Source organism: Antechinus flavipes, chromosome 1 (genome assembly GCF_016432865.1).
Source record: "Antechinus flavipes isolate AdamAnt ecotype Samford, QLD, Australia chromosome 1, AdamAnt_v2, whole genome shotgun sequence".
NCBI classification, from domain to species: domain Eukaryota; kingdom Metazoa; phylum Chordata; class Mammalia; order Dasyuromorphia; family Dasyuridae; genus Antechinus; species Antechinus flavipes.
Genome location: NC_067398.1, coordinates 460308758 through 460330150, shown reverse-complemented (window position 1 = coordinate 460330150; position 21393 = coordinate 460308758). Strand labels below are relative to the sequence as shown.

At 36.2% G+C, this 21393-nt stretch overlaps 1 protein-coding gene across 1 annotated transcript in view; it reads right to left on the bottom strand.

Moving 5' to 3' along the window:
• TTPA (alpha tocopherol transfer protein) overlaps positions 1 to 21393 on the bottom strand; it is a 54894-nt gene that overhangs the window by 15399 nt on the left and 18102 nt on the right. The window lies entirely within an intron of this gene.

The window sequence follows — 21393 nt, the reverse complement described above, 5'->3', positions numbered from 1 at the left end:
TACTTAGGAAATTTTGAAAAAGGTAAGAATTATGCAATAAGGTATCTGTTTCTGTTGTGCAATAGCACATAAGCCTTTGAAACAAGTTATTTCTTGTGCTCTTTTGTTTTTTGGATATTATGCCAGCAGAGGGCAAGCTTCAACAGGTTCTGTTGAGTTGGAAAAGTGTGTACAAGCCTGCGACACTCCCTTTTTTTGCCTGTTGCTTGAATAGAAACATCACCTGAAAGTGAAAAAAACCAAATCTGCTAAGGCATGAAGGAATTGGGAAAGACAATGGGAGAGGGTTTATCCATACCTTTAAAATTACAGATCTTTTGAAATAGTAATAAGGTATTATTCCAAGACTATTTTCTCCTTGGCAGAATATAAGAAACAAAAGCAAAATGAATTTTTAAAAGCCTTCAAAAGTTTCATAAATTTTGTCAAAAGGATACTGTGGATCCTGTGATAAATATATATCTATTACTTTTTTCTTACTAATAACATATTTTGTTAAATAAATTAAAACATATATACAGTAAGATTTCGTTGCTGAGGAACAAAATGTCCGATTTTTAAACTGCTGTGAATTAGGTATTTGATTTGTTTAATCTCCTAATAACTAACCTAAGCTTGTCTGAGGGTCAAATAAAAGCTGATTTTATTTTTATTCTTACAGAGGGAAAAATGAACCTTCCAAGGTAGTAACAAAAACACCAAAGAATGGCTACATTTCCTTTTTTTGCTCCATTCCCTAAACATATGCACAACATTCTCAATTCCAATCTCAGAAATACAAAATAAAACCCAAACCCAAACCCAAAACACGCTTCCCCAGCCCAGTCCAATTAAGTCCCATGAAAAACTTTAAGTACAATATCCTTGGATGGAGACTTTTGAAATTAGAGTTCAGAAAAATATTTCTATAGCAGGTATCTAACTTACCTCATTAACTTCCTCCCCCCTTCCTCTACCCAAAATAAACTCAACAGTATGGTAAATAACCTCTAGCTAATCCAAATGAGAAGTAATCAATAGAATTTTCTTTGTAAAGGGCTAAATCTGGTAAATGAGCTTACAATAACCTAGTCAATAAATTTTAAGGTATTCAAAACTACTCCTGTAATGAATGCCTACTAAAATCTTTTATTTCCTCCTCAAACTCTGATAAGAAACAATACATAAGTAAACATGACACTGTGATGTTTGACAAAAGGGGAAAAAAAAAAATTCAAGCACAGCTGGACAAGAGACTCAGAAGTCTAGCAGAGAAAGTAATCGTGAGAGTATAAAACTTTAAAAAATCTTTCAATCAATTGTGTAATAATAAAGATATGATTTTACATGGAATATGGTTTAAATTTGCTAATTCCTCTCTGATATCCTCATTATGGATGTCCTTTATGTTCATATAGATTATTCTGCTAAACAACAACAAAAAAACCCCAACATTTTATATGGCTATTGTGACAGAATTGTTTGAGTCAGTTAATTAGGTACGGCTGTCAATAAATGATCAATCAGTAAACATTTATTAAAAATCTGCTATCTATCAGTCACTGTGCTAAGTGCTGGGATTACAAAAAGAGATTCCCTGCCCTTAAGAAGCTCACAAACTAATTTAAATCATATCCTATGTAAAGTCACAGCTTTATCATTACACTGTTGTGCCACAGTTTCCTTTAATTGTTCTGCCTCAGTTTCCCTGAATTGTTCTGCCTTAATTTCCCTGAATTGTTCTGCCTCAGTTTCCCTAAATTGTTTTGCCTCAGTTCCCTGAATTGTTGTGCCTCAGTCCCCATGGTGGCAGCTCTCTTCCTTACCTTTGGGACTGACATAAATTAGGGCTGGGAGCCCTGTCCATTAGCATTCCATAAAACCATAAAATGCAGATGGTTTATTTAGCGATAGGTAGGGTTATCTCCTATCTCAGACTCAGTGGCTCCTAAATCCTCCCAACTTATCAGAATTTATGCTTCTTCCTTACCCCCAACCTGTCAGAACTGAATTGATGGTCCATTCCTGGAAGTTCCCTCTCACCAGTGCTCTCCCCCACCCTGCTTTGTTCTACTTATTCCTGGAGCGCTATAAGAATCCCTGGAATCCATCACTCAATGCTGAATGCTTTGAGACATGAATCCAATTCAGCTACTGAGGGTAACATGGATTCTATTTTGACCCTAGCCCAATCTCTCCCTCTTAAAAAATATTAAAAACTCTCTAATCTCTATCTTGCCTCAGTTTCTCCAGTATTACAACACAAATAACTGAAAGATGGAGAGAATATAAGATCTCAATTGGATTTACTATTTGTTTACTATGAAAAGATGTTTGGTTCAGTAAAGCAAAATAAGAGCTAAGGTAGCTCACTTCCTCCATGGAAGCAAATAAAAAAAAAAAAAATCTGTTTAGTTCAACTGAAATTATTAAGGTGTAATATTTTCTTCATCCAAAAACCTTTTCCCTTTAGGAAAGTAGGTAGAACTAAAACTAAGATTTCAAGGTTTTTAAAAAAATGTTCACAATAATTTTCAACAGGGCTACCAACGACAATAATGCACTTATTAAACCAAGTCACTTTTCTCTAAATGCATACTTTGGAAGAAGCAGGAGAAACCATGAAAACAAGAACAAAAATTGCTGACTCAAAGTTAATCCACAATTTGAAAGTTCCTTATGTTATGCCACAGTTCTCTTTAACTGTCCTGACTCAGTTTCCCTGCACTAGTTTCCCTTGTCTCAGTTTCTTTAACTGTTCTGTGTCAATCCCCTAAGTTGTAAAACACCCCCTCTGGCCCATTACTGAGGACCAATTACTCTAATGTTATAAATTGTTAGCCCAAGCAAGATAAATAAGAGAGTAGACCTCCTGACTCTTTTCTATCCTCAAGAATTTACAATATAACTCTTAAAATATTCCAAGATATTTCACTGACATCTTTATCTCTGTGTATTCAGACATCCTGTCTCTGGGTTTTTTGGGGTTTATGGCCTCTTCTATCCTGACAGAGGCTTTCCTGTGCTTTTCCTCTTTGTCTCCAAAAGATATTTAAGAAGTTGGGGTTCCTTCATTCATGGCTGGAGGCTGGAGGCTGACAGCTGGAGGTTGGAGGCTGGATTCTTTGAGATGACAGTCTCCTCCAGCCCTGGGACCAACATGGATTCCTTGGTCCCAGTATACTTATCTCTGTCTACTGGATAATTTGAGACGAGAGTCCTGTCCAGTCAATTTTACTCTCCCATTAATAAAATATTAAAAACTCTAATCTCTCTCCTGCCTCAGTTTCTCTGGCATTACACTTATACTAAGAGACAAATCTGTGAAATAACTTTAAATTTTTGTGTGTTTTTTCTTTAAAAAAAATTGAACTTAAATACAAAAAGACTAAAAAATAACATTTCTATATACATAGTACAACATAAAAAGAGGATTCAACATAGAACCATGAATTTCCATTTCACACTAAATTTTTTTAAACTATGTAATAAATATTATGCACCATTTTGAAAGTTACCTTTCAACTTAATTTTTCTGTGTTTTTAAATTTTCTTTTGTTCACTTTCTTTCTACCCTATTGTAAAGATGATTACCTAAATTTGATTTTAATGGATTAAAGGTGATTATCAAACTTTGGCTAAGAACAAAGCCTCAACCTGTTTAAATGAGAAGGCTATTGTCCCATTTAAATAATGCTTTTTCTTTCCCCATATCCTAAAGCCAGGATGCTATGACTTACCTTTTTCTATTCAGAAATTATCATATTGATTTTAACCATATCAGTTGCTAGGAGGGGACCCTTGAAATCCTAGAGGAATAGTTGGGGAAGGAAAGGAGCAGTGACTATGGTTCTGAAATGTTAATCCCAAACTGTATCTTCTTCTTGTTCAGTAGTCTTAGAGACATTACTTTTATTTTGTACTAGAATTTAGAGGGACATATCTATAGGGGAGAGAGGGTAATAGAAAGGAGAAGGAACACAAGTGGTCACTCCTGTCTAAAACAGAAAATGCTTGGATATAGAAAAATGTTGAATTAAATAAGATAGCTTCTGGTAGATTTGTGCCTAAAACATAAAGCATATTATTAATAGTTTTTCCTTAGACATAAATCTATGTTAAAATTAATTGTACCCCATCCTCCACCTAGGTGTTAGATTTCTATTCTCTTTACATAGGCTGTTGTTCATATTTAGAATGTACATACTTCTCACCTCTGCCTCTTAGAAACCCTAGTTTTCAATTCAAACACCACCTCCAACTTGAAGTTTTTCTGAATCCTTCTAGCTGTTGCTACTTCCCCCTTCAAATGGCTTTGTCTTAACTTAATATATACATGGCTGGTATTCTTATATGGATATATCTTCTCTCCTTCATAGAAAGTTGTTCTTTTAGGGCAAGAAAGATTTTGTTTTTGTCTTTGCATTCCATATAATAAAGATGTTCTTAAAGAAAATTATCAAAGAAAAAATCAAGAAAATATAAAAAATAAATCTGATGATATGCAAGGCTTCAAATCTGTGGACCCTCACTTCTATAAGGGGGGATGGAAGTGTCTTGTCGTTTTTTGTCATAGCATTTAATTTTGATTATTTTGTGGTTGTGTTTCTTTTCATTTACATTGCTGCACTCATTATACATTCATATGATTTCTAACTTTAAACTAATCTAATAAGCATTGCTATTTACCTAAGTATCTCCCCTCCCATCCAACTCACATATGCCTTTGTCCTTTGAAGAACAAAGACAATTAAATAAGCTAACTTATAACATGAGAGACAACAGAAATAAAGAAATAAATTAATGAATTAACAAACAAATAGTAAGACAATTAAGAAAAGACACATTTAGAGTTTATTGGGGCAGAGGATACAACAGAAGAATAGCAATTAAATTATGAAAATAATTATTAAATTTTCATCAAACATGCTACCCCTTTCTGTTTTCCTTATTTCTGTGAGTAGTACATTTCATTTTGCTTCCCAGGTTCATAACTTTAGGGTTATCTTTGATTCTTCTTTCTGTTTTTCCTTTCCTATCAGTTAACAGGCTGTGCTGACTTGATCTCTATATTCCACCTGAATGGCATCTTTCACCTCCATCTGCTCCTTTTTATTCCTATCTGTCTCTACTTAGTATCCTCAATACCACATGATTATATTATTGCAGTAGTTCCATACATAATTTTCTTGCCCCAGTATTTCTCCAAAATTGTCAAATAAATATTACTCAGAATAGATTTGATTCTACTACTTGAGATCTTTGTTCCTTGAATAAGTCAATTCCTTAATTTGTTATTGAAATCTCTCCACAAATCTGATATTACCTTTCTAGCTTTATCTTACTTTATTCCCTTCCATAAACTCTAGCCTCTAGCTAAAATGCACTACTTGCAGATACATAATTCCTATGTTTAAAATGTTTCCCATTGAAAATCTTTGTTTATTGAAAATACTTTCTCCATCAGGCTGTACTGCTCTAGATTTCTCCTTCTTTCTTACAGATATATGCCTAAAGCAGAAAAAACATTTTTAATCATTTTTCTTTGACATGAATCCATGTTAAAATTAGATGTAACTTGTGTTTCATCACACTCTTTATCCTGGAATTTCACACCAACTCTGGAATTCGGACCTTGTCAATACATTCTGCTCCTGATGTCCCTTTCTCTTATTGGAAAATGAAAGATTCTTCCAAGAACCTCCATTGAAGAAGGATTGCTTAAGACAGTCTCTTCTTTTCCTACAAAGCTGCAATCCTCTGGCTTTCTCCTGCATGTCATACTACATACATATAGTAAACATTTAATAAGTGATTATGGATTGATTGATAGAACCGAGGAAAATGAACATGATTTTAAAAATGACATGGTACTCTGTGGTTTTCTTCTTCTTTTTCTATAATATAATGGTTCTCTGGGAGCAAGTTTTTTGGGGAGGTTTTCTGGAGGCAGCCTTAGTTTCAGTTCAGAGTAATAATCACCTCAAATACAGTCAGCTGATAAAATCCAAACATTTATTTTCTCCTTCCAAGTCTTGTCTTTTTCCTTGGGCCTGGATAGCTCTTTTAGAGGTCTATCTTTCAGTAAAGAAGCAAAGGAGGAGAGCCTGCCACCACGGTGGTATGAGATGGGATGAATGAATCTGGTTCTGCTTCAGAGAGTGGGCATCTTCTGAATTGACTCTGACTCACTAAAGCTCTTTTTATGCTCGATGTAAAAGGTTGACTCCTCCTCCAAGAGTGGGATTATGGGAGGTGTGAATTCACAAAGTTACAAAGCTAACTTTGTGTATCTCCCATATTTGTGAACACTTGTGAATCTTCCAAACTTGTGAACTAATGTGTGTGGGCTAATGTGTGAACTCTCAAAGGTGTTAAACACACAAGCATTGCTTCTATCAATTCCATTGAGTTATCGCCTTGTTTCAAGTTCTGGCTCATAACAGTATTCTACAGCTATAAATCCTGAAATGAGTTAAGATTTAGATAAAAGCTAAGGACAATCACCTATAGAAGAAAAAGATTTTTAAAATCTCTATATATAGATCCTATAGATAATTATAGGCAGAGCAAGGATTTGACCCCCAGTTAAATTACTTCAACTCCAGTTTTGTTTTGTTCTCTCCACCAATGTTCTTCCTAAAATGTGGGACTCAAACATTAAAGCATTTTATGAAATTAAATTCTAAAAAAATTCATAAAAATGCAAATTAAAAGAACCCTAAAGTGTCATCTCACCCCTAGAAAATGAGCAAAAATATCAAAAACTGCAGAAAATTTCATTTCTTTATAGAACTGTAAGGGACTAGGGGAATGGAATGTTGCACATCAGCAAATAATCATTGAAATCAGTTGTAGCTCAACTTTTTTTTGTTATGAAAAGTTTTAATGGGGAAAAGGAGAAGAACAGAGTAGTTAACATGTAGAAATGACTAAATCTGTAGCATGCAAACATGTAAACATAAAGGCAGCAATATTTATTTTTAAAAACCAGGGATGGGAAGGATTCTGGGAAGATGGTGGAATAGATCAGCTCTCCAGATTTCCCCCACAAATAGAACAAATTTGTGCCTCAGGGCACACACAAACTGGTGAAAAACCAAAAAGAATTGGGACAGAATAAGGATCTTCCTGGAAAACCGGAGAAGATCCAAAGAAAGCCCTCAGGCCAAACCTGTATGAAGTGCAAACACCTCTAGGGTAGCTCCCCAGAAACATCAAGTGGGGCCCCCTGGGGAGTTTGGGAAGAGCTTCAGCAGGAACCACAGAAATTTTTACTTCTTGAACTGCTTGTAGAATCAGGGATCTGAATCTGGGAAAACTGAGGGAATGCTGGGCCCAGCTGTACTTTAGAGATGCAGCCCTGGGCAAGAAAGAGCCAGCACACCTGAAAGTGCAGAAGCAGTGGGGCAGAGACGGGCCTGGCTGTAGGCCCCTGCTGGGAGGGAAGTTGGGGTCCCAGGTCAGGGAGAGCTGAAGGAAGAACTAAAACTAGAGGTACCATCTTCCCATTCCTCAATTAGAGGTGTTTACACTAAAGATTATCATTTAAAAAAGAAAGAGAAAGAACCCAGCAAAGAAGAAAGAATTCTCCCCCAGAAGCTTACTATGGGAGTAGAAAAGACCTGTGTTCATCTTCAAAGGAAGACACAGAAGTAAAAAAAAAAAAAAAAAGCTTCTTTTACTTGAAAAAATAATGTTAAAAGGCTCCTTGACCAAAAAGAATTTATAGATCATCTTCAAATCAAAAGTAAATAAAACAAAACTATAAAGATCAAATAGGACAAAGAATGAAATAATATGAGAAGATATCCCCTAATCCACCTGCTTTGTGGAGGTGGGAGGTCCACAGAGATTTTACATTGCACATGTTTTCAGACATTTTCAGTGTTTGCTTTTTTTCACCCATCTTCAAAATATAGTAATTGTCTTATGGATATGATGACTCTCTGCGGGAAAGGGGAGGAAAGGAAGGAGAAGGCATATATGGGATACTACAATGACATAAGAAGCAAATAACAATAAAGCTTACTTTAAAATTTTAGAGGAGAGAGGAAGGAAAGACCTAGACAGGTATGGTTAGGAGAAAAAAAATTATTCAATTAAAAAAAATTTTTTTTAAGCAGTCCAAATTCACTTCCTGCCCTCCCATGGGAATCCTTTTCCCCTTAACTAAAAAAATTCTACATTCAAATTCCTACCTCTCTCACAAGAGGTAGGCAGCATGCTTTATCACTAATCCTCTGCAATTGTGATTGGTCATTACAGTAAGAGTTCAGTATAATAATATTCCATCATGTCCATATAACAAACCTTATTCATTCCTTACAGGCACTCCTTCAGATTCTCATTTTTTGCCATCTCCTCCCTGTTTCTTCCCATCCTCTACTGAATGAAATGTATCCCTGTGAGATTCAAGTGTTGGCTACTCCACCTCACCTGCTCTTCTTATTTATATTGATGTCTATTTGTATACCTAGTTTAAAATTTTCTCTAACTTTCCTTTCCCTTCTCTCATAGTGTATTCCTCTACTTCTTTTTATTCTTGTCTTAAGATTTTATAAATATAACAGAATCAACAACAGGCATTATCTAATTGGATTCCCTCTAAGACTCCTAATATGATAGAGTCCAAGGGAACATATATAGTATCTCTCCATATTTAAATATAACCAGTCTATCCTTGTTTAGTTTTTTAATCATTTTGCATTCAAGTTTACCTTTTTATGGTTTTTTTTTTTTTTTCACTCCTGCGTTTATACTCCAAGGCTCTAGTCTTTATGTCAGGAATGCTTAGAAGTCCTCTTTTTCATTAAAGATCCTATTTCCTCCCAGTAGCATTACACAATTTTGTTGGGTTATTCTTGGCTGTAAACCCATATCCTTTGAAGAATGAAATATATTCCAAGTTCTCTGCTCATGGTGGTTGCTAAGTCATGTGTGATACTCCTTGGAGCTCCCTCCTCTTGAATTCTTCCTGGAAGAAACTTCCTGAAGTTTTTTTTTTTTTTTTCCTTGTTTGACCTGAAACTTTGCATTTTGGCTATGATGTTCCTGGGAGTTTTTATTTTAGGAGTTCTTCCTTCCTTCCTTCCTTCCTTTCTTTTTTCTTTTTTTTTTTCTCCCTTCCTTTCTCTCTTCCTTCCTTCCTTCCTTCCTTCCTTTCTTTATCTGTCTTTCTTCCTTCTTTCCTTTGTTTTAGGGTCACAAATTGGCATTTGTTATTTAAGTCCAAGAACAGATTAGAAGTTTGGGAAGTTGGGGGACACATTCAAAACAAAGAGTGAAAGATGGAAGGAGAGAAGGGAGGAGACAGGGAACCAGAGTCTCTCATTTGCATATGCTCGGGGCAAAGTTGATTTCTGATTTCTGAGCCTTGGTCTGGGACACACAATGAATCAGCACATAATAAGGTAGAATTCTAGAGGCACAGTTTTAGGAAAACATCATGGGATGGCCAAAGTTACATATCCAACCAAAGGTGGAACTGCGATTCTCCTTGGATCAACAGCACTGCTACCTTTTATGGAAGTGAAGCATAGAAGTTTACTTAGTTCCACCCCACGCATTTCAGCCCTTATGAAACAATTCTGTTGTTAAAGGTTTTGTGAGAAAGAATTCTTTCATCGCCTCTCTAATTCCAAATTATTCTACTTGAAGGCTGCCTAGCTGCTACTTGCTCCTCAGTTAAAGTGATCTCATCCAGATTAGGCTGAAGGGTTGCATATTTCTTAGTTTAAGTCTTTAAGATTTCTACTTACGTTTACTACAATATCTTTTATTTCTAAATACTTCAATCTAGTCAATTTGTTCATATTTTCCAGAAGTTTATTATCATCATTAGTACTTGGCCATCTCCACCACTGCATCATCTAGGCTGGGGAACAGAGGGAGGAGAGAGGAGAGAAGGATGGATAAGGAAAAATGAAAAGGGAAGGGGGAGGAGAGAGAAGGGAAGGGTGAAGACACTGAAAAGCAGATCTCAAGCATGGGGTTTCTTTCAGAGAGTGAGTTGCCTGATGGGGAGGTGTTTTCTTTCTATTTCCATTTTACCTCTGATTTGAACAGTTTTCTTCTAAAATTTATTGAAATAAAATGTGTAGGTTCTTTTCTTGTCATCTTCAGATAATTCAATGATTCTTAATTTTCTCCTCATTGTTTTTCAAGTCAGCTATTTTTGTTATTCTGCCTTACATTTTCTTTTTTTTTTTCAGCTTCTTAAATTTATCTTAATATTTCTTGTTGCTTTATAGAGTCATTGGCTTCTATTTGGTCCATTCTGATTGTCAGAGAGTTTGTTGCTTAGGCAACATTTTCTACCAAATCTGGTGCCAAACTATTAATTTTCTTCCCAATTCTTTCTTCCATATCACTCATTTCTTTTCAAATTTTTTCCTTAAGCATTCTTATTTATAAATTTTTTTCTTAAATTCTTCATTTTTTCTAAGAATTCTCAAAGAATTTTTTGTACAATCTATGTTTTTTCTCATAGGCTTTATTTGGAGAGATTTTTGGAATCATTTTTTTACCTGAGTCTGTCTTAAGCTTCCCTACAACCAAAATAGCTCAGCATAGTTGGATTCTCTTTTGCTTGCCCATTATTCTAGTCTACTTCTTGACTTCAGACTTGATGTTCATGCTGGATTCTACCATACTTCTGGAAGGATATGCATACACATAGATAGCATATATGTTACATATACATATGTAACACAATATGTAATAGATATTACTCACATATCAGTTCCCTTTGTATCCTGAATACTAATATCTAAATATATATTGCATATATATCAGTATTGCCTACACACACATACAAATACATCTATGCATACAAACATGTCAGTTTCCTTTATATCCTACATATAAATATCTAAATATATCAGATAATTTAATATATGTACATATTTTTATATACAAAAATGTTCACACTTCAGTTCTTCTTAGATCTTCAATATCAATATCTAATAGGGTCTGACACAAACACAAAACATTTATGTTATTACTTTCCAAATGGAGACTTTTGAGAGCCTGTTTTCAGGAGGGTTGAGATGGTATGTAATGGAAGTTTCTTGTCAAGACTGCAGAAAACAGACATAGTGGAAGTGGTTTGGGTCTACTGATAATGTGGTTCATCTTTTTTCATTGACCACAGTTGCAGAATTTAATTTGAAGAAGCTTTCAAAATGCCACCATAGTAATTCGATCTCTGAGCACAGCATCAGCTCCTGACTTCAGGCATTTTCCTTGTCTGCTATTCCTGGGATGACCTTCCTCTTTATCTCTTTCTTTTGGATTCCTCCAGCTCTCAGTTGTCCCACCTTCTACAGGAAGCTTTTCCCATCTCATATTCTCCCCTAATTGTTAGAGCTTTCCCTCTGAGAGGATTCCCAATATATCCTACATGTAGCTTGTTTGTATTGTTGTGTGTATGTTTTCTCCTATATTAGTTTGTGAGTTCCCTAAGAATAAGAATTGTCCTTTGTCTTTCTGTGTATCCTCAATACTTGTCATTTGTTCTTTGTTCAGGACTTAGCAAAATCCCTAGTGCATACTCTCTACCAACTGTTCTTAGTGTTTGTCCTTCATTTGGGGGAAGGAGCAGTGACATCACAGGGTGATGATATGAGTTATGTGTGAATTGGACTGAAGTGAGGCTGGGTTGCCCAGTCATCAGCCTCATTCTCCCTTCCAGCATCATCAAAGTCAAATGGCAGGACCAAAGTCAAGATGCCTGGTGATGGCCTGGGACACAGTGGATGACCTTGTCATTTTCAGAGTCTGACCAAGCTCCCAGTGTCCCTGTGTCAGCTGCCTTCATGGTCATTGGAACCAAGCATGCTCATCCATCCATTCCCCCAGAAGAAGTCTTCACATGCTAGATGGGCACCCCCCTAACTCACCAATTGGTTTGTGGCCCCATTACCTGGTTTACCACATCTACCCAGATGATTTTACTGGAGTGTGGCCACTGCATCTTGGAACCACAGGTGAGAGGTGAGTACCAGGTGGACACCAGGTGGATAAGCAGCCCTGAAAAGGGTTTAGCAAGCCCTCATACTGAGGCCCTAACTCTCCCTGAACACTCATACACCCCAGACTGTCCTTAGTAAATGCTAGTTTACTAGCTTTCTTTAAGTAGATCTGAATGTCAGTGTAAACTGAGGAAAAAGAGCTAGCTGAGAGAATAACAGATGCTTGTCAAGTATGGGAAAAAATAGTGTTGTCATACCCATTTTATCTTTGTTTCATTGACCCCTGTTTTGGCTTTTACGTCCTCTCACCTGGCCTATTCTAATCACTGGCTGTTTGTTCTTCCAAGGCTCAGTCTCAGGGTAGAACTGCCAAAGATAAGTGGACTAACTTCCCAGGAACAAGTCTATCCTCACTCTAATCTATCAGCCACTCAATTGTCAGTGATTTTCCTTAAGTGCCCATCTGATTGTGTACCTTCCTATGCAATAAACCTCAGTGGCTGCTTATCATTTCCAGGATCAAAGGTAAAATCCTACGTTTGTTATTCCCTAACTACTTCATCTCTACTTCTCCCATTTCCCTCTTTTCCTTCCAGCCCATCAACAATCTCATCTTCTATGGAAAGCCTTTCCCAATCTTCCTTAATTCTGTCTTCTTTCTGTTGATTATTTCCAGTTTATATTGTATATAGCTTGTTCATACATAGTTGTCTGCATGTTGTCTCTCCTATTAGACATAGTTCCTTCAAAGCAGGGACTGTTTTTTGCCTCCCTCTCCCCTCTTTCTCTGTCTCTGTCTGTCTGTCTATCTCTCTTCCTCCCTCCATATCTCCCTCCCTCTCTCCCTCTGTCTGTCTGTCTGTCTGTCTTTCTCTTTTTTGTATCTTCAATGCTTAGCACAATGTCTGGCATATATTAAGTTTTTCATTAATATTTGATAGTCTGAAAATGATGGTGTTTGTGACGGAAGGGGAAGTTTTAAAGGATAGGAAATAAAGCCATAGGGAAGTCAACTGGCATGATTTTTCCAGAAGCAATGATAGTAATAATTTGATTACTATATGTAGAGCAAGAGGTATAAAGGGTAAAAGGTGGATATGTACATGGTTTTAGGAAAGATGGTTTTTGTGGAGAGTTAATGTGAAGTAAGATTTAACTTGAAGGCCTGCTAGATAAATTTTCATTTAATGAGTCATCATTCAAGACGACACAGATCCTAAATGGAAGGGCCAAAGATGAGTAGATTAACATTCAGGGAGTGAGACTATAGATTTCAGAAATTTGTTTCCTGGTATTACTTCAAGTTGGGAGGAGTAAAACAGGTAATAAGATGACTTAGAAAAATGTCTGCCAAGACCTGGACAGGAAGATATAACAGACTAGATAATTTCAAAGCCTTAAAGTTACTTCTGGCTCTAAATTGTGATCCTATAGCATGGATATATCAAAATAACTCTAGTTATTACCAGAGGAAAATAAAATGAATACTAATCAATTAACATCAGAGGCGGAGCCAAGATGGGGGAGAAGGCACACACGACTTTCTAAGACCCTCTCATCGCCTCAACCAACTATTGAATTCAGCTTCAAAAATAGCTCTTCACTGCTAAAATTCATGAAGATTAGAAGCACTACAATTTATCACCTGAAAATAATCTAGAAGATCACCAGGGAAGGTTTGTCCTGAGGGTCCAGGAACAGACTAGCACAGGCAGAGAGAGACTAGCATCCTGAGCAGACCAGGGGCAGCGTGATCTCTGTGGCTAGAGAAGGTATAGAGACTACTCTGCTATAGGCTAACTGCTCTGCCTTGACTACAAAGCAGTAAAACTGGCAGAGAGATTAAAGCCTGAAACAGAGGGTCCTCTAAAAAATGCCAGAACCTAACGAGATCTGGCTGGAACCACTCAAACCCGGAAATGACTTAGGCAGACCTGTAACACAGCTCTGCATCCACATCCTGCAGTTCGGGGCTTTTGCTGGGGGGCAGGTACAAATCTGCACGGCAGGGGGGCGCAGCCCAGGGAAGCCTCTAATCCGCACAATGCAGGGCTCAGCCTGGGGCAATAGAATTTCCCCAGCAGACTATGCTTCCTGGGCAGACATGTCAGGTTCCTGCAAATCCATTCACTGCTCAGCTGCTAATACCCACAACCCCAGGGCAAGCTTTGGCTTGGGCTAGTGAAACTCTCACTGCTCAGCATCTAGCCAAAGGGCAGTCATTAACCCACACAGCTGGGGGTTCCTTGCAGGGCACTTTCCCAGCTCGGCCCTGCAGGTCTGAGTTGCTTCCGGGGAACTCTTTCCCAGAGCACTCCTGTACCTCGCTGCTCTTTATAGCTAGTCTGTAGAAAAGCTACCCATCCATACACCTTTCACTGCTCTGCAGAGGAAACTGGTAACCTCCTGGCCCTGAAGTCAGACCCTACAGGCTTTAACAAAATGAGTAAAAAAATCAAAAGGACAATTGATAGTTTCTATACAGAAAGAGAGCAGTTTTCAACCCTGAACAGACTAATAGCAGACAGTCTCCAGACAATTGTTGGTCCCCAATACAAAAGGCTCTTCTAGAAGAGACTATTAAAAACATTAAAAGGGAACTAGAAGAAAAATGGGGAAAGGAAAGAGAAGCTATGCAAGAGAGAAACAACTTCCTGAAATGTGAATTGGAAAAGGTAAAAAACTCCCAAGAAGCTCAGGGACACTGAATTTGCGAATTGGAAAAAGAAAATTAACTCTCTAAAAAAAAAAAAAATTAATGAAATGGAAAAAACTCCATAGAGCAAAACAACTCATTTAAAAACTCAATTGAACATATACAAAGAAGTAAAAAAAAGCTAATGAAGAAAATAACTCAATAAAAACCAGAACTGAACAAATAGAAATGACTGATTCATTGAGACATCAAGAATCAGGCAAGCAAAACCAAAAAAATGAAAGATTGGGGAAAAAAATGTCAAATATCTACCTGGAAAAACAACAGATCTGGAAAATAGATCTAGGAGAGATAACCTGAGGATCATTGGACTACCCGAAAATTATGATGAAAAAAAGAGCCTAGATACTATTTTACAGGAAATCATCAAAGAGAACTGCCCAGAAGTAATAGAACCGGAAGGTAAAATAGGAGATGAAAGAATTCATTGAACACCTTCTGAGAAGGACCCTAAAATATAGACTCCAAGGAACATTGCGGCCAAATTTCAGAATTTTCAGACTAAAGATAAAATATTACAAGCAGTCAGGAAAAAAACAATTCAAATACCGAGGTGCCACAATAAGAGTCACTCAAGATCTGGCTGCCTCAACATTAAAGGATTGAAGGGCCTGGAACCTGATATTCCGAAAGGCAAAAGAACTTGCAATGCAGCCAAAAATAAACTACCCAGCTAAGCTGAGCATTTTTTTCCATGGGAGAAGATGGACATTTAATGAAACAAAGGAATTCCATTTGTTTTTAAGGAAAAAACCAGACTTAAACAAAAAAATTGATCTCTAACTACAGGACTCAAGAGAAATAGAAAAAGGTAAAAGAAACTCTTGAGAACTGTATTTCTGGTGTGGATATACATAAAAACCATATGTATAATTTGATTTTACTGATATAACATAAAAAGGGGAAGTAGAAATGGAAAGGGGATAGTGTCAGAAAAAGGGAAAAGGGAAGATAAAAAGAGGATAACTACATGCGACGATGAGGCAAAGGAAACCTATCATATCTGAGGGAACTTAGAGAGGAGGAGGAACATTGTGTGAATCCTACTCTCATCAGAGTTGGCTCAAAGAGGAAATAATTAACATATTTGTTTTACAGAAAATCTTCTCTCACCTCATTAAAAAGTGGGAGAGAAAAAGGAAAAAGGGTAATAAGGGAAGGGTACAAGAAAGAGGAAGGGATTCAAGGGAGAAGGGAGAGAACCTAAAGAGGGAGAGCTGTATGACGCAAGGGGGACCAATAATTTTAATACTAGGGAAGGGGGGAAGGAGGTCAAGAAAAAGAAAAGCATAATCTGGGTATATTAGGATGGCAGGAAATACAGAATTAGTAATTTGAACCATAAATGTGAATGGGATGAACTCTCCCATAAAGCAGAGGCAGATAGCAGACTGGATCAAAAGTCAGAACCCTACAATATGTTGTTTACAGGAAACACATTTAAAGCAGGGAGATACATACAGAGCAAAGGTAAAAGGATGGAGAAGAATCTATTATGCTTCAGGTGAAGTCAAAAAAACAGGGGTAGCCATCCTTATCTCAGATCAAGCAAAAGCAAAAATTGATCTAATTAAAAGAGATAAGGCAGGAAACTATATCTTGCTAAAGGGTACTATAGACAATGAAGCAATATCAATATTAAACATGTATGCAAGTGGTATAGCATCTAACTTCCTAAAGGAGAAGTTAAAAGAGTTGCAAGAAGAAATAGACAGCAAAACTATAATAGTGGGAGGTCTCAATCTTGCACTCTCAGAATTAGATAAATCAAATCACAAAACAAATAAGAAAAAAATTAAAGAGGTAAATAGAATATTAGAAAAATTAGGTATGATAGATCTTTAGAGAAAATTGAATGGTGACAGAAAGAAGTATACTTTTTTCTTAGCAGTTCATGGAACCTACACAAAAATTGACCATATATTAGGACATCAAAGACCTCAAAATTAAATGCAGGAAGGCAGAAATAGTAAATGCTTTTTTTTTCAGATCACGATGCAATAAAAACTACATTCAACAAAAAGTTAGGTGTAAATAGACCAAAAAGTAATTGGAAACTAAATAATCTCATCTTAAAGAATGATTGGGTGAAACAGCAAATAATTTCACTCAAGATAATGACAACAATGAGACATCATACCAAAATTTGTGGGATAGAGCCAAAGCTGTAATAAGGGTTAATTTTCTATCCTTAGAGGCTTACTTGAATAAAATAGAGAAAGAGAAGATCCATGAATTGGACTTGCAACTTAAAAAGCTAGAAAAAGACCAAATTAAAAACCCCCAATCAATTACTAAACTTGAAATTCTAAAATTAAAAGGAGAAATTAATAATATTGAAAGTAAAAAAAAAAAAAACTATTGAACTAATAAATAAAACTAAGAGTTGGTTTTATGAAAAAAAACCCAATAAAATTGATAAACCTTTGGTAAATCTGATTAGAAAAAGGAGAGAGGAAAAATCAAATTAGTAGTCTTAAAAATGAAAAGGGAGAACTTTCCACCAATGAAGAGGAAATTAAAGATATAATAAGGAGTTACTTTGCCCAACTTTATGCCAATAAATTTGATAATCTAAGTGAAATGGATGACTAACTACAAAAATATAGGTTTCCCAGATTAACAGAGGAGGAAGTAAATTGCTTAAATAGTCCCATTTCAGAAAAAGAAATAGAACAAGCTATTAATCAACTGCCTAAAAAAAAAATCCCCAGGACCAGATGGATTTACATATAAATTCTACCAAATATTTAAAGAACAGTTAGCCCCAGTGCTTTATAAACTATTTGAAAAAATAGGGAATGAAGGAGTCCTACCAAATTCCTTTTATGACACAGACATGGTACCTAAACCAGGTAGGTTGAAAACAGAGAAAGAAAATTATAGACCAATCTCCCTAATGAATATTGATGCTAAAATCTTAAATAAGATATTAGCAAAAAGAACACAGAAAATCATTCCCAGGATAATAGACCATGATCAAGTACGATTTATACCAGGAATGCAGGGCTGGTTCAATATCAGGAAAACTATCAGTATAATTGGCCACATTAATAACCAAATTAACAAAAACCATATGATCATCTCAATAGATGCAGAAAAAGCATTTGATAAAATTCAACATTCATTCCTATTAAAAACACTCAAGAGTATAGGAATAAATGGACTTTTCCTTAAAATAATCAGAAGCATCTATTTAAAACCATCAGTAAGTATCATATGTAATGGGGACAAACTGCAACCATTCCCAATAAGATCAGGAGTGAAACAAGGTTGCCCACTATCACTATTACTATTTAATATTGTATTAGAAATGCTAACTTGGGCAATAAGAGTTGAGAAAGAGATTAAAGGAATGAGAATAGGCAATGAGAAAACCAAATTATCACTCTTTGCTGATGATATGATGGTATACTTAGAGAACCCCAGAGATTCTACTAAAAAGTTATTAGAAACAATCCACACCTTTAGCAAAGTTGCAGGATACAAAATAAACCCACATAAGTCATCAGCATTCTTATATATCACTAACAAAACCCAACAGAGTTACAAAGAGAAATTCCATTTAAAGTAACTACTGATTGTATAAAATATTTAGGAATCTATCTGCCAAGGGAAAATCAGAAACTTTATGAGCAAAATTACAAAACACTTCCCACACAAATTAAATCTGATCTAAGCAACTGGAAAAAGATTAAATGCTCTTGGATTGGGCGAGCAAATATAATGAAGATTACAATACTACCTAAATTAATCTATTTATTTAGTGCTATACCAATCAGACTCCCAAAAAAACTATTTTAATGACCTAGAAAAATTAACAACAAAGTTCATATGGAAAAACAAAAGGTCAAGAATTTCAAGGGAATTAATGAAAAAAAAATCAAATGACGGTGGCCTAGCTATACCAGATCTAAAATTATCTTATAAAGCAGCAGTTATCAAAACCATTGGTATTGGCTAAGAAATAGACTAGTTGATCAATGGAATAGGTTAGGTTCAAAGGACAAAATAGCCAATAACTTTAATAATCTAGTGTTTGACAAACCCAAACTCCCCAGGTTTTGGGAAAAGAACTCATTATTTGACAAAAATTGCTGGGAAAATTAGAAATTAGTATGGTAGAAACTAGGCATTGACCCACATTTTACACCGTACACCAAGATAAGGTCAAAATGGGTTCATGATCTAGGCATAAAGAATGAGATTATAAATAAATTGGAAGAGCATAGGATAGTTTACCTCACAGATCTGTGGAAGAGGGAGGAATTTATGACTAAAGAAGAACTAGAGATCACTATTGACCACAAAATAGAAAATTTTGATTATATCAAAAAAAAGTTTTTGTACAAACAAAACAAATGCAGACAAGATTAGAAGGGAAACAATAAACTGGAAAAACATTTTTACAGTCAAAGGTTCTGAAAAAGGCCTCATCTCCAAAATATATAGAGAATTGACTCTAATTTATAAGAAATCAAGCCATTCTCCACTTGATAAATGGTTAAAGGATACGAACAGACAATTCTCAGATGAAGAAATTGAAACTATTTCTAGCCATATGAAAATATGTTCCAAATCATTATTAATCTGAGAAATACAAATTAAGACAACTCTGAGATACCACTATACACCTGTCAGATTGGCTAGAATGACAGGAAAAGGTAATGCGGAAGAGGATGTGGGAAAACAGGGACACTAATACATTATTGATGGAATTGTGAATACATCCAGCCATTCTGGAGAGCAATTTGGAACTATGCTCAAAAAGTTATCAAACTGTGCACACCCTTTGATCCACCCTTTGATACTAAAGAAGGGAAAGGGATCTGCATGTGTCAAAATGTTTGTGGCAGCACTGTTTATAGTGGCCAGAAACTGGAAAATGAATGGATGCCCATTAATTGGAGAATGGTTGGGTAAATTGTGGTATATGAATGTTATGGAATATTATTGTTCTGTAAGAAATGACTAGCAGGATAAATACAGAGGCTTGGAGAGACTTACATGAACTAATGTTAAGTGAAATGAGCAGAATCAGGAAATCATTATATACCTCAACAACGATACTGTATGAGGATGTATTCTAATGGAAGTTTATTTCTTTGACAAAGAGCTCGAACTCAGTTTCAATTGATCAAGGATGGACAGAAGCAGCTACACCCAGAGAAAGAACACTGGAAAATGAATGTAAACTTTTTGCATTTTTGTTTTTCTTCCCAGGTTATTTTTTACCTTCTGAATCCAATTCTTTCTATGCAACAAAAGAACTGTTCAGTTCTGCACACATATATTATATCTAGGTGATACGGTGACATATTCAACATGTATAGGACTGCTTGCCTTCTGAGGGAGGGGGTGAAGGAAGAGAGAGGAAAATTCAGAACAGAAGTGAGTGTAAGGGATAATGTTGTAAAAAAAATTACCCTGGCATGGGTTCTGTCAATTAAAAAAATCAATTAACATCAATTGATTAGCATTGATTAAGCATCTACTATGTGCCAGATACAGTATTTGGGATTAAAAAATAAAACAGATGCTACTCTCAAGAAAAGTTTTTAAATCACAGTATTCCATTTAATGAGAAATTATCCATAGTCCCAAATTATGCAAGTTAAATGAGTTAATATATTGTATAATGATGCTGTGAAACTCTGAGTAATGAGGGGGGATAATGACATCTTTCAAGACATTATGTATCTGGCAGCTTCTTTGGAGCACCATAGCATGAAGTGCTTTGTATAAAAAGTTATTCCCTAAGTCAGCACAAATGTTATATATATATTTCTTGTGGTGTTCAGTTATGTTCAACTCTTTCTGATCCCATTTAGGACTTTCTTGACAAAGATATTAGAGTGGTTTGCTATTCCTTCTCCTGCTCATTTTACAGATGAAGAAACAGGGGTTAAGTGACTGACCCAGGGCCATATAGCTAGTAAGGTTGAATTTGAAAGTCAGGAAGATGAGTCTTCTTAATTGCAGCCCTCAAGTGCTATCCAGTGTTCTGCCTAGCTGTCCTTCTTATGGAGCAGAAATAAAATAGGTTCCCATTTCTTCTCTGGAGATGTAAGGTACAGCCAGGGGTATTCAGGGAGAACTAGCACCTCTGGTATGAGGGCTTGCCAAGTCTTTTTCAGGACTGTTTATCCATTTTTAGTATCTATTTGGCACTCAACTCAACTTCCAAGAAACTGTAGCAGACTCGGGAGCCAGCTCAGCAAACAGGCTAAACCAGATTGAGGGAGAGAGGCCAGCCTCAGACTCCTCGGTGAGATGGGGGGGTTGTCTATCCCAAGTAGATGAAGACTCCTCTTGGTAGAATGGGAGGATGGGGACACTCTGTTCCAGCAACCCTGAAGGCAGCTGAAGTGAGTACCATGGAATTTTTAGCGTTTAGTCAGACACTGAAGATGCCAAGGTCATCCACTGTATCCAGGGCTACTGCCAACTGTCCTGACTTATCCTGCTGCTGGACTTTGATGGCTCTGGAAGACAGAGCAAGACTGATGGTTTTGTGCAACTCTGCTCAATTCACACGTAAGACATCACTAGTCCCCATCAAAAATGAAGGATAAACAACAATCAGGAATAGCCTAGATGAATAGATGGATCAACAACATTTGTCTTATCCTTTGAGGTTTCAAGAGAGAGATGTCAAGTTAAGAAGAATGGAGGAGGGAAGATAAAGGAGCTCCTGTCAAATGGCCTTAATCTTCTCAATTG